At 34.8% G+C, this 15,118-nt stretch overlaps 1 protein-coding gene across 5 annotated transcripts in view; it reads right to left on the reverse strand.

Moving 5' to 3' along the window:
* The window catches only part of LOC100379061 (ubiquitin carboxyl-terminal hydrolase 9X-like), a 213,458-nt gene extending 198,370 nt beyond the window's left edge, over positions 1-15,088 (reverse strand). For all 5 annotated transcript variants that reach the window (XM_085498322.1, XM_085498316.1, XM_085498319.1 and 2 more), the window contains exon 1: positions 14,943-15,088. The gene's annotated coding sequence lies outside the window, so the exon portion shown is untranslated. The remainder of the gene's footprint in view (positions 1-14,942) is intronic.
* Positions 15,089-15,118: the final 30 nt, after the last annotated feature.

Here is a 15,118-nt window from a genome sequence, read left to right on the forward strand (position 1 = left end):
AGGTAACGCGCCAGTTTAGCGTGTGACTTGGGGTCAAACTTTGGCCAACACACACTTGATGTCAACATCGCCGCGTAGCAAGTTTCGCAAAGAAGTACTTGAAGTTCAATTGCGCCCCAAAATGATGTCGACGATCATGTTGTACCAAGTCCATGATACACCCCGTTTCGACTTCGGCTTGTTTTTCCTTCTTAGTGCATGTTCTTGTTCACGTAAAATGCGACCTCTCACCAATGTATCAAAACACTTTGAATTTATACTTATGCGTGATTATATTTGGTCCACGCGAAATGTTAATCTTTCTAAACATTTTCTGAGACCATGCATGATGTATATTCACAAAATAATGCGATCGTATTTTATATTATGTTGATCTCTACTACGTCTTTCCGGATCGCTTTGTGATTTCATTCCAAGGCGCAGGCAAATAAAATAATGTCAACTATTATAGACTAGTTTCCAAGCTTTTGGCTCAGCCAAATAGATAATTTTTCATTGGAACTTAGTGATCATTTTAATTTGCCAGTTGTTTGTGTTCATTAATGATCTTAACAATAAGTGTGAATTGCTGTGCGAGCCTTCTGCAGACGACCGCGCTCAGCCGGCGTCGAGGAATCTATGCACAAATTTGCATAAAATGCAGTCGACCGGCGAGCGGTCCACCGCTCGTTTGTTTTCCTACTCTCCCCTGAAACAAATCGTTTAAAGTAATCTATTTGTAATTTTATTGTTTTTATTGTTTTTTGTACATGTGTGTGTTTTCGGTGAAATACTAAATGATCGTTTATGGAAATATAAGCGACTCATGTTGGTCAGCAATGTTTTTTTTCAGTTTTGTGAGGCAATAGTGTCCAATATTCACAGTTTTACCATCATCGGACAGTGACCCACATACAACTTATGTACACTGGTAGGCAAATGTTGGAAATGTACGTGAGGGGCAATGTTTCTGTGTTACTTTGGTTTAAATATTGGCAATTTGTGTCATTGTCATCCAACTTATTATGGTGTGTATTCCACCTTTTTGTCCGTGGGTATCAGTTTTAACTTAGTCTAAGATTTCGTGGTCTCGTCACTGAGCTCCATAACGAATATTTAGAAGATGATTCTTACCTGTATGGTTGTATTTTACGGCGCTTTTATGGCCTTGAATACGTGAAAACTTGGTCGCATTGACCTACGGTAAACGTAATTTTATACACAACTTAACTTAACATTTTGCCAAAAAATGGCACGTTCGTAATATTAATAGTACATATTAATTGCAAAACAACGGGCATAATTAATCTTGTGGTTGGATATAACTGGAGATCTTCTTGACTTCGTCCCTGGCTCAGATTTGCGTCTTTTGAAAGTTCACTGACCCAAACTTGCGTCATTTGAAAGCCACACTTGCGCGTCCAATGACCTAATTTACTAACCCGTTCATTGCCTTACAATGTATATAAACAGTTTTTTTAGCTCGATACTGAGAATCGTCTAGATAAAACAACACGACGCAAGACGCAAATTCAAACATCGATTCAAGCACGCTGAAATATGTGCTGGGTTTATTTTAAAGCAGTGCTCCAGCTTAGAATAATACTGGTACTGGTGTCAAACGCTCTTTGCCAAAGGTATGTTCATATGCAAATAATATAGTCACACTTGGGGTCACAGTGTTCTGCCCAGGAATTTAAACCACTGTGGCGGCATAATTTGCATATCATTTGCATATCATTGACATAATAATGGAAATTGACCAAAGCACATTTACACCCACACAATAAACAACATCTATTTTTAAAAACAAAGTGGCAGATATTTATTTGCTTCACAGTGTTATAAACACTTTTATTTTGGGCACTTTTGTAATATTAATTAATGAGCTCCGTCACAGGGAAAATATTTTTTTTTTTGAGTCAAAATATTACGTTTCACAATTTAGAAGAGTTTGAATTTAAAAATGAAACATTCTCGAAATGCAAATGCTGCAGACTAAAAAGAAACAAATAAATTGTAAAAGGTTAAATGAAACTCATTTGAAACGTTTGAGACAGGATTATGTTCACGACTTTCATGATCTTATTTACTACAAAATTCTCCTTCAAAAAATCGACGACGTAATTATTTGGCGGATTGTTGGTTATTATTCCGACCATCAGCTTCTAACGTTTACATTTACAGTAAATGCACGAACAAATAACACTTCCAAACGATCAAAGTTACGACATGACATAACTTACTTCGTGATGTTATACACCGGTTATACCAATAATTTCTTTTACTCAGTCATGATGCCATGCAAAAATTAAATACTTCTTTTTTTATATGAAAAAACGTAAGATTTGAACTAGTTTTATCGGGAGAAATTATTTTTGATCACTCGATCACTTCAGTGAAAATCACAGACCCGCCATGATAGTTATGATGCATTAGTTGACCGGCATGTGTCCTTTGACCCGGTGGGTCAAAAACGCGATTTACCAATCAAAATGTCGCATGGTAATACCGGTAGAACCCGAAGTTTTCCGAATGATCGTGATCATAAAAATTACATTGCGGAAGTAAAGCGATGTCGTAGCACGATGTGTTTGTATGAATTTCAGACGAAAACTGCATGATGGTTTTCGAAAGAGGTGATTAGAAATTTTTTAAAGGTAAAAGAAGTCTTGAAAGAAGAATTTTTACATGATTCACGATGATAACAGTTCAAATGTATTTTACCCAATCACGCAATAAACACGTTGATTTTTCTTGAGTAGCGTAAACTGATCGTGAACTCCGCTCTGCCCATGTTACATCGGGGTGGAATTGATTTTGAATGAATTTTAGTTATCAATCTAAAGACTGCATCTATCGTCAGAAAATATTTACTTACAAACAAAGGTGCTAATTTTACAAAATTGACTTGTACTGTTTAAAGCCGATACCACATCACACAACTATGTCTATTGTTTACAAATTATTATCCACGACTGGCAGGATGTTTGTCGGTCGGTACGTAAGTATAATAACAATATGACAAGAGTCAGACGCGTTTCCGTGGTGGTCGCTAATTTTGAGTGCCGGTCGGGCCGACCAGCGTGACGAGATCCCCAATGAAAAAAGCACTGTGGCGGTCTTGCTAATCACCGTGGCGGTGTCAGACCAGCGTGACGAGATCCCCAATGAAAAAAGCACTGTCGCGGTTTTGCTAATCACCGTGGCGGTGTCAGACCGGTGTAGCGGCAAATCAAAGCACTGTGGCAGGACCGCCACGCTGTTTTACATCCTGGGGAGAACACTGTAATTTATGCTAATTATATGCTAATTATTATGCAAATTAGCCGCGACTCTATGAAAAATTTCTGGGGAGAACATTGAAGTATGGATCCAGAAGATGATGCTTGATTATGATGATTTTTTTAACATTAAAATGATTGACATCTTGTATCTGATCATCAAACGAGTACTTGTCCATATTGGGAAATATTGCTCTGGAACAGCATTAAAACAATATGGCCACCAGCAGGCCATAATAAATACATCGATACATCTATAACATGATGTAAAACGAATACTAGTATATAAAATTTGAACATAATCAGTCAAAGCATATCATTTTGACTTCGATCTGAAAAATAAAATGACGTACACCAGGAAGCCATAATCTCTAATGCATGTCCCAAGTTTGAACAAAATCCATTCGTAAACGCCAAGATCCAGTTCTGGAATGCCAGAAATGCTTGATTTTTGATGATTTTTTAGCACAAAAATGACTGCCATTTGGCCATTTGGAATCAGATAGTCAAAACCAATAAATCTGTGTCATGATGTATAGTCAATATATAAAATTTGATCATAATCAGTCAAAGCAGAGATATGGCACTACAACTGCATTCATTAAAACAAAATGGAAGCCAGTCAGCCATTTTAAATTGGATCTGAAAAATAAAATGATGTACATCAAGGTCCCCAAGGTCCCATAATGTCCAACGTATACCAAGTGGAAACAAAATCCATCCATAAATGCTTGATTTTGATGATTTTTTAGCACAAAAATGACAACCATTCGGCCATCTTGAATCAGATTGTGAAACAAATTGATGTGCATATGTATAATATTAAGTATGATGTATGTGTGAAGTTTGATTGTGATTGGTCCATACATGTCTAAGAAACAGGTCCGGACACCTGCAAGGACGCACAAAGGTCAAAACACAAGTCCATAGACATAGGGGACTGATAATATAGCATGAATTGTCAATTGTGATTGCAAATAATAGTCCGGTAATATATATATATATATAAGCAAAATAAAATTTTCAAATTTTTTTGATTCAATACGTAACAATAACGACCATGTTTTTTTCATACCAGAGTTGACCTGAAACCTGATTGGACAAGTTGCCTATTAAATAATCGAAATGCTGGATGGTGCCAACATCTTCAAACTACCATAGCTCATTTTAGTATGTTAATGACAGTTCAGCAACCTCACGGCGAACACACACATGAGATTTACCAATGTTGTAGTAAAATCTTTTGGCAAGTTTACCTATTCACGCTAGCAATAATGAATATTGTACTCTTGAATAGGAGTCAATGACTACGAAAAACCTAAATTAGACTATAATTTGAACATCAGGAAAGATTGAAATTAGAGATTTTACGGTAATTATTGTTGTTATACAAATGTATTAAGGATGCGGTTAAAGTTATCATGCTCTGAAAAGTAAAAACTGTTTTCATGAGGAAAAGTGTTTTGAAGCATAGCAAATTATATATTTTCTTGAAGTCCTTGTTCCTGGCTTTTTTAAAAAAAAATTATCTGTGACATGTACCACGAATTAGTCACGTGATTACTGAGTAAACATAGGTGTTATTTTGAATAAAAATGAGTTTTGTATAAAAACCGTAGGGGTTTTGTAAAAAAAGAAAGCTAAAAAATCAAGGCAGCATCAGTCACGTCAATGCCTCAAGAGTGTTAGAACAGAACATAGATTGCATATTTGTTTACAATGACATCAATTTACATTTTTCCTGTTATTTCACCCATAGACAAGGAATTTAAAAGCCTTTTATTTTTTATTGCGTGAAGTTATCAAAAAATGCTTCAAGTGTTTTATTCTGCCCTAATACGTTATCAATGTGTGTGAATTTCATTAAAGTAGGTCAATTTCTGACGACGCACAACTCACTTGAATGACCTCTATGGCGTCAGATTTCTTCTGCCTGGAAACGCCAAAAAAACAAAACATTTGTCATGTTGCGCTAATTTTGGACATTTAAAGCATCAGATTGACTGATTTTTACAACAAAACACATAACATGGAGTCACTTAGTAGCCTTGCAGTAATAAAATCCAAAACTATAAAGTTTTGGGTCCGTATTCGTCCTCCAAAAAGAAGCAAAGTTGTAACAGTACACGGCGGCCCCGCATAACGTTGAACAGTTAGAGAGATAAATGACGTTATCTCATTATATATTTAAATCATGTTTACATGCGAAGCGTGGTCTGTATAACAAACGCTTGCCTAGTAACCGGAGAAAGAGGTCGACATGCCTAAACGCCAACCCCTAGTGCTAGTTAACTCAACATCCGATGTTTTGTCTTGTTGTAGCAGACACTCGACTTCCACCGGAACTTCGGAAACGGCGTCCTTGTACGGAACTTTGTCGATGGATGGCCTGGCGGCAATCCCACACAAGACACTAGTTTTTTCAAACCTCGCCGACCTCTCCCAACTGCTCGTCCGACCAATACAGATTTTCGGTTGATATTAAATTATATTAAAATGGAGATTGATCACGTTTGCTGACAAAATTTTACCCACTTGGTTTGAATACTTTAACTTGAAGTGTGAACCCCATTGTACTGTCGGCAATGCGTTTCTGTTATAGGTAAAGTTTCGCTTCCTCTGAACTGCGTTTTGAGTTTTTCCTTGGGGCCTCTTTTTTGTGATTGATCAATAATCAGGAGCCGGAGTTGATATAACCGCGTCGTCTTCAGTGTAAACTGTTTCCGTCGTGAAGGGATTATGCAAATTACGCAATAAGTCAATGTTATTGTTTGCGTCCAGACTTTTATCTCAAAAACAAATTGTACAGTATCCCGTTATACAAGTAGTTTTTCTTATTTTTTTAAAAAACAAGCAGCCTCTTGGCTGAGATAGCTCCGCTGTTAGCAATGCACATTTCGATTAAAGAACAGAAAATATCATTAGAAAATGAACAATATGCATAGTATCAATGCAATGGGACTTGCTGTTTTCAACAAGAATTCAAAACAAGCAGCCTATCGGCTGAGATAGCTCCGCTGTTAGAAATGCACATTTCAATTAAAGAACTGAAGACATCATCAGAAAATGAACAATATGTATAGTATCAAAGCAATCGGACTTACAGTTTTTAACAAGAAGTCGAAAATATCACTTTTTACCAAAAATTACAAAAATATTCACCAAAATAAATTAATTAGAGAATTGAAGATATCATCACGAAATGAACAAATCTGAGAAAGGTCTACATGTAGTATCTATATATGTAATATCAAAGCAATTGAACTTTTGGTTTTTAACAAGAAGTCGAAACAAGCAGCCTATCGGCTGAGATAGCTCCGCTGTTAGAAATGCACATTTCAATTAAAGAACTGAAGACATCATCAGAAAATGAACAATATGTATAGTATCAAAGCAATCGGACTTACAGTTTTTAACAAGTAGTCGAAAATATCACTTTCTACCAAAAATGACTAAAATATTCACCAAAATTAGAGAATTGAAGATATCATCACGAAATGAACAAATCTGAGAAAGGTCTACATGTAGTATCTATATATGTAATATCAAAGCAATTGAACTATTGGTTTTTAACAAGAAGTCGAAAATATCACTTTTTACCAAATATGACAAAAATATTCACCAAAATTATAGAATCCAAGATATCATCACGAAATGAACAAATCTGAGAAAGGTCTACATGTAGTATCTAAATATGTAATATCAAAGCAATTGAACTATTGGTTTTTAACAAGAAGTCAAAAATATCACTTTTTACCAAAAATTACAAAAATATTCACGAAAATTAGAGAATTGAAGACATCATCACAAAATGAACAAATCTGAAAGAGGTCCACATGTAGTACCTATATATGTAATATCAAAGCAATCGGACTTGTGGTTTTTAACAAGAAGTCGAAAATATCACTTTTTACCAAAAATTACAAAAATATTCACCAAAATTAGAGAATTGAAGATATCATCACAAAATGAACAAATCTGAGAGAGGTCCACATGTAGTACCTATATATGTAGTATCAAAGCAATTGGACTTGCGGTTTTTAACAAGAAGTCGAAAATATCACTTTTTACCAAATATGATAAAAATATTCACAAAAATTAGAGAATTAAAGATATCATTACAAAATGAACAATTCTGAGAGAGGTCCACATGTAGTACCTATATATGTAATATCAAAGCAATTGCACTTGCGGTTTTTAACAAGAAGTCGAAAATATCACTTTTTACCAAAAATGACAAAAATATTCACCAAAATTAGAGAATTAAAGATATCATTACAAAATGAACAAATCTGAGAGAGGTCCACATGTAGTACCTATATATGTAATATCAAAGCAATTGCACTTGCGGTTTTTAACAAGAAGTCGAAAATATCACTTTTTACCAAAAATGACAAAAATATTCACCAAAATTAGAGAATTAAAGATATCATTACAAAATGAACAAATCTGAGAGAGGTCCACATGTAGTACCTATATATGTAATATCAAAGCAATTGCACTTGCGGTTTTTAACAAGAAGTCGAAAATATCACTTTTTACCAAAAATGACAAAAATATTCACCAAAATTAGAGAATTGAAGATATCAACATGAAATGAACAAACCTAAGAGAGCAGTGTTCTCCCCAGAAAAATGTTTCAGAGTGGCGGCTAATTTGCATATAATTTACATATCATTAGCATTTGTCTGAAGATAAAGAAAACAATAATGACAGGCTTGCATGGATGAAAATGTGTCTTTATTTTTTAACAAATTTATGTAGAAGATTAAATGAATCTGCTGCTGTGTGATTTCTATGTAATGTTGATTCTTCGGACTTTCATGGAAGCCCAGTGATCTGCAGCTTTTGAGAACGCCATGATTGTCTTTGCTTCCCACTTCTATTAAATGACATGGCCTTCTTGTGCATCTCCGAGTGTGCGTGTTTATCGATAGCATATTTCGTAATAGTTATACATGGCATAGAATTCCATACCAAAGAACTATTTCTGGATGTTTTTAAGTTGAATTTTCCACATATGTGTCACAGCATTCCTAAAAGATAAGAAATAGGAGCGAATCAATACTTAATACTTGTATTTAAAAAATATCGTCACGATCAACACGAAAATAAACAAATTGCCGCCATTTTGAAAAGTCGCTAAACTTAAAAATTGCCACGATAAACTTTACCCAACTATTTCAAAACACAATACTAGTATTAGTTACTTTGATAAATCGTAGCCAACAATTTTTGAACTTCCAGAAAGAAGGTCGTTTCCAAAAAAATGTTTCGACGATCGGCAAAAAATGAAGCCATACAAAAATTTACTAAACTAGGTCAAAACTCGCTTCCAAGTAAAACGCTACAAATAAATACTTTTTTTACCTTTGCCATCGGATGTTTCTCTCAGCCATGTATATTTTGTTGTCCATTGTGCATCAAATCTAGAGTTTATTTTTTTGCACTTTTCGTTGTAACATCATCTTGGACACGTTTAGTACCACTGCCGACAGGGGTAACGGTGACCGCGTTGCTGGTGGGTTTATCGCTCGCAACCAGGGGCCCAGCAGGGCGTTCTACGCGGAACCACAACGTAATATTTCTGCTGTTTGACATCGTTGCTTCTTCCAGCCAAATATGCTACTGAGAAAATACTCGCTATTACCCCAATTAAATAGGGCGAAAGTGTTTATTGTCGAAGTACGAAGCTGTATTAGTCCATTGTCTTTGCGTAATCACTGACATGTTTCCATTCACACCTGATTTGGCTCACAGTACCGGACGCTGATGACGCTGACTAACAGATTCGCACGTGTATTAACAAGCTAAAAGAAAGAGTAACAGGAAATGCCACAGAGTAGCGGGCAATCTCTCAGAGTAGCGGCATAAATAATGGAGTAGCGGCCCCGCTACGCTAAAACGCTTTGGGGAGAACACTGGAGAGGTCTACCCAAGGTACATATACACCAAGTATCAAAGCATTCAGGCTTGTAGTTTTCAAGAAGAAGTCGAAAAAGTAAAACATTGACACGGACGACGACGACGGACAATCACTCATATGATAAGCTCTGCTCGACAAAGTCGACAGCGGAGCTAAATATCACTTTTTACCAAAAATGACAAAAATATTCACCAAAATTAGAGAATTGAAGATATCATCACGAAATGAACAAATCTGAGAGAGGTCCACATGTAGTACCTATATATGTAATATCAAAGCAATTAGAATTGCGGTTTCTAACAAGAAGTTGAAAATATCACTTTTTACCAAAAATGACAACAATATTCACCAAAATTAGAGAATTGAAGATATGATCATGAAATGAACAAATCTGAGAGAGGTCTACCCAAGGTACATATACACCAAGTATCAAAGCATTCAGACTTTCAGTTTTCAAGAAGAAGTCGAAAATGTAAAACATTGACACGGACGACGGACACCGATGGACAATCACTCATATGATAAGCTCCGCTCGACAAAGTCGACAGCGGAGCTAAAAAAGGGTATTCTAGAAGTGTTTCAGTTTTAATTTTGAAAAATTATGAGCCCAATAACTTTACAAAAGTAATAACAAAACATAGTTGAACTCTGGTGACCTTGCCCTTTGTTATATAATATAATTCCCTTTATCATAGTTTGTTTCAATATAAATATGCATTGTCATAATTAATTTTGAATACAAACAAGTTTTGGGGTTGAACCAACAGTGGGGAATCAGTCTACCGAATGTCCTTAAAAGATGTAAATATCTTACAAAAACATTGGTGCCTTATTTGTTTAATTATTTTAAGGAACATAATTTCCAGCTTTATTGAAAGTAATTGAGATATTTTAGAATAAAAACAAATGTCTCATTGCAAAAAAAAAGTGCTGCATTTAGATGTGAATAGATTCATAAAACATGCAAGATAACAGAAAAATTTAGCTGGCTTTAGTTCAAGTATTTTGTACAGGTGTCTGTCAAAAATGAATGATTCACTGAGACAAATGTGAACTGCCTCATTGTGTGACTACTGTATTATATGAAAAGTAAAAAAAAACACCCTTTATGAATAGCTATCATGTTGCAAGCTCTGCTTTGTATGCAAATCAACTTAAATAGTTGGTGTCCAGTGGAGGGAGAAGTCAACAGTACTGTTGCCTCCTGAGAATCTACATCTTCAAACACTGCAATCTCTGAAGTGCATTTTTAAACTAGTATTATAAAAACTCTATCATTCTGTTCTAATAGCTGAAACATATTCCTGTGAGTTTTCATTTGTCGAATGAACTGTTTGTCAAATACAGAATACATATATTTTAGAATAATTTTCTTTTTAAAATGTGGATGAAATGTTTTGCTTTTAATGTATTTTTTATGTATTGTTTTTGATTTGATAACTTTTGACTAAACAGATTTTCTATTAGCTTCAGATCTTGATCAAAGTTAGGCACCCAGTTCATAGCAGTGCTTATATTGATTTTTTGACATCTTGTTTTCTGTAAAGATTTTATTGGTAGCTTTGCAAATGTGTATCAGACTGTGCAATCTCTCCATGAGTTGGTTTTGAAACCCAGTATGGGATTCTGAGATACATTACCAAGGATATTATTACAAGATAAATCATTTGCTTCATTGAACACATACAACAATGCATATTTCCACTGAGATCAGTGACCTTTGATGTGTATCACCAGTGATCAGTCAAGTAGAAACAGTCAAAATATTTTATCAGATTTTCTCAATTTTTGCATGATATTTTCATATAGGACATCTGTTGTTCAAACTCAGGGAAGAATTTATACTGATGAATAAGGTGACCAAGTTTGATAAAGTTTGGAATAGAATTAGTAAATTTATTATGCACACAATAACAATTATTAACGACAACGACGACGACAACGCCGGACAAAATTTTTCCCTTAATATATACCTTTCCCTTCCATCTTTGATGGTACGGGCAAGGTAAAAAAGCAAAATTCACGAAAATAACTCTACCACATCCTTAATAACATTGAAAGAAATTCTTTCCAGCTCTGTGACAACAAATCAAACCATTTATTTTATTTAATCTTACATCACACTCATCGCCCATGCTTGACTAAGTTTTCAAACCCTCCATTGTTGAGGCATTTCTATTTTCATATTCAAGTTCAGCTAAGTACCAATTCCTTCCAAAATGCAGCATTGGTACAACACTGCACTCCTATTAGTTAAAGAAAGACTTGACCTATCAGGTCAAAGGATAGTGTTGCAGGGTAAATCCTGCGAAAAAACATCATTGCTGAAATAGCTTTGTATCAAGAGTTTATGTACAATCAAAAACATTCAACAAAAATAATGATGAATCTTTTGGCTTCAATCATTACTCAGACTTGAATAATTTTCAGGGGTTGCATTAGTGTTTGATAATGTGGAGTCCCTGGGACCCACCCCTTATAAAATGTGTGGGGTAAAAGTATGTGGGGTCCCTGCCGCTACCGCACTTTATTTTCCTAAAATGGTTTTTTTGCACAAACTAACACACAATAAACATAAACAGGCATTAATCACATTTATATTGTACTTTATTTACATGTTCATTCCACCCTTTACACGTCAGCAATCTGCTTTATTTACATGGTTTTCTTCTATTTTTATTGTTATTAAAATGTAATGCTGCTTGTAAAAATTTTAAATCATTACTGGGTTTACCTTCAAGTTCTTCATAAGCCAAGATAAATGAGCTGGTTTCAGACTTAATTTAGACTTAATACGATTCTGAAAAGAAAAGGCATGCCCATATGGAACCTACCGGGGAGGCGATCTTGCGAATAACAAATCGATCCATGGCTTCTAGAAAAGTGATTTTTTTCTCCCATAGTCACTTGTGTTATATAATTAAATAGTTCATTGTTTTGATTAATATTGTCCCCAGAAAACAATATACCCAAAATTTGTACATACTAGTACTAGTACCAGATTCTGCAGTTAATTCGCCTCTGGGCAGTTTGGGTTTAAAAAAAAATAAAATGGGACCAAGAAATCGACGATTTTTCGGCAGATTTTATTTAATATTTGTTATTTAAATATTTTGGCGTAATTTTTCGGAAATTTCAATCTTTCCTGACGCCTAAAAAAGTGTTTAAGTTTTTATTCAAGAGTATGTTTTTTGTGACTAGCGTGAGTGCGCAAACTTCGTTTTGGTTTGAGTTGTTGTCACTGTAAACAATGTTAAATTAGTCTTCAAATGCTCAGTTTATCTTTTGAAAACAACTATTTTTTGATTTGAAAAAAAAAAATAATGCCATTTTCCCGTAAAAATCCTAGCCAAATGATCGTACTGCAACATCGGCAAATCTCTTTCACGTTGCGTTCAATTACATTAACATATTCAAATGAGCTATGATAATTTGAACACGTTGGCGTCATCCAGCATTTTTATTGGTTACGGTAATTAGAGATTTGACCTATTACAAATGTAGGTCAACCATGCAAGACAAAGAACATGGCGGATACTCAACAGCATCGAGCGTTAATTTGCAACCGGAATTATTTGCTTACGACGAAACGAAGTTGAATTTTATTTGCATTTCATAACAATATAACAAATTTGTTTTTTTGAACGTTATTATTATCACTACTGAGTAATAATCAACAATTGTGAAACGCAGCATGACTGGAATGCACAACCATGATCATTTGTTGCTCGGCAGTTGTAATGGTTTTTACTTTGTTTAGAATATAATTTCATTACCAATAAAAAAAAGTGTATTTCATGTACCAGGTTCATCAAAATGATTTTTTGGAGAAAAATTACCTTGGGTGACATTGTAAGTTTTAGGCGGTTAAATTAGCAGGTCTCAGTATTGACTGTCTCGCCGTACTTCAGACGGGACTTCACACTTTCCATTGTGAAATGTAGATGCTAATAGGTGTTTTTAAAGACAATGGCACAGTATATTAGGTGAATTTACAAGCTCTATGAACTTTGTATGCGGGAAAATGACATCGCAAACGCAAATAATGCTATTAGACCTATCATAATACGGCCGAGACGTGTGCTCACCGGATGCGTCACAGGGACTCACCAGTTGAAAAAATCGTGCGTCCTACAGAAAAACTATGCTTCCCGGACGTGGAATTCCGCGTTAACGCAATCCCTGATTTTATATCGCAAATTCTGATGGTATATATGTAATATTATATTTGAAAAATTTGTTATTTTGTGTTCATTTCTGTTTTGTCATTGTGCAGGTGTTGTGGAAATCAATTGCGATGAAACTCATTTTGCAATTTTGATTCCACCAAAAAAATCTGGCACACTGACTTTTGGCCAATTTTTCGAGTAAGGTGCTCGATCAATAATTTCATCTTTGGGTCATCAAAAATGAATATTGACCTCGTCTTCGTTAACTGTTTGTATATTAAAAATGAGTGCTAGTGAGACTTGATGTTTCATTTTGAGAAGAGAAAGTTCTACGACTGACTGTGATTGGTATTCTGAGAAATTATTAGAACATGTACCCAAAATGTACCAACAATCAAGCAAAGCAATTGATAGACCACCCATTCCATGAAGAAGAACTAGTCTAGTGACAGAAATATTATCACAACTGATTTGAACATAATGAAGCATTTCAGCACTACCATATCAAATGCTAATACTCCAAAAAAAAGATATCACTTAGACAAATGTGGTAGAATGCATTTTATGCTAAATACAACTTTGAACAAGAAAAATATCTGAACTGAATGAACAATAAGAACAGTTGAATTTTGCTTTGATCTGACACATGTGCACACACTTGATGTTTTGCTCTATTCTTGAGTGGGCAACACGATTTGTGATGCACGATTAGAAAATTTCTCTGTATTTGATCTAAATGTTTTTACATCAATTACTTCCTTCTTTGTAGTGATCAACGAGCAATAGAATTTTGTGTCATATTGGTATTCATATGTACAATGCAAAGATATTTCTGAAGGGCAACAGCCAAGCAAACATATTAAACCACTGTGATTACATAAAATCAGCTGATCATGAAATCACTCTATTTCTATTACACTAGCAACACTCAGAATAAAGAACGAATATTTTAAATCAATATTCATTGGGAACTCAATTTAATGAACAGGCGATTGATACAATTCAATTGTTCGGGGAATGCATTAATGTTCACTTCTGCAGAAGAGTTTTATTTCCGCATTGTCCCTCACTTGTCTTCGACAATGAATGGCGACTGAAGCGATGAAAATCAGCTGTTTAGTAATAAACGATCATTCTAAAATACACAAAACAAAACTAATTTTGTGACTGAAGCCAAATACAAAACGTAATGAGTATCTATAATCCGTTAATAATTAGTTATATATGGTGATTTCTTCCAGTTTCTGTTCGTCTGCATGAAATATTACTAATCATTCGCCTAACGTGACATTTGTGGCCTGATAAATACCATGGTACAGACTCAATCGTAATACAAGGTAATATCTAATCAACAATGTTTCTCATTTAAGTAATTAATTTAGAATTTTGAGGATAGTACAAGCATCACGAAACGTATAAAATTGCGGACAGGTAAGACGCATCAGTTGCAGAGTGTGAGGAATACAGAATTCTTTGCAGATCTGACAACATCCAAGATGGCGGCCATTAGGACCTCAGTGCGCAACAGCTTGCGCAAAATCTGCAACTTATACGAGAAAAAAACATATAAAATTACAAACGTACCTTAAATATTCTAAATAATTTCAGTGCGATGTGCTCCGTCGCACGAATTACCTCTGCAATTTCAAAAAAAGGGTATATTTGGTATATTTACAAGGTACATCAGACACAGGCCGACATATCTCTATTATTATGTAAATAGTCTTGCCCCTGCATTTCATCAAAGAAACCCCGAAAAT

The sequence above is a fragment of the Saccoglossus kowalevskii genome, chromosome 1 (assembly GCF_978046115.1).
Source record: "Saccoglossus kowalevskii chromosome 1, keSacKowa6.1, whole genome shotgun sequence".
Taxonomy (NCBI): domain Eukaryota; kingdom Metazoa; phylum Hemichordata; class Enteropneusta; family Harrimaniidae; genus Saccoglossus; species Saccoglossus kowalevskii.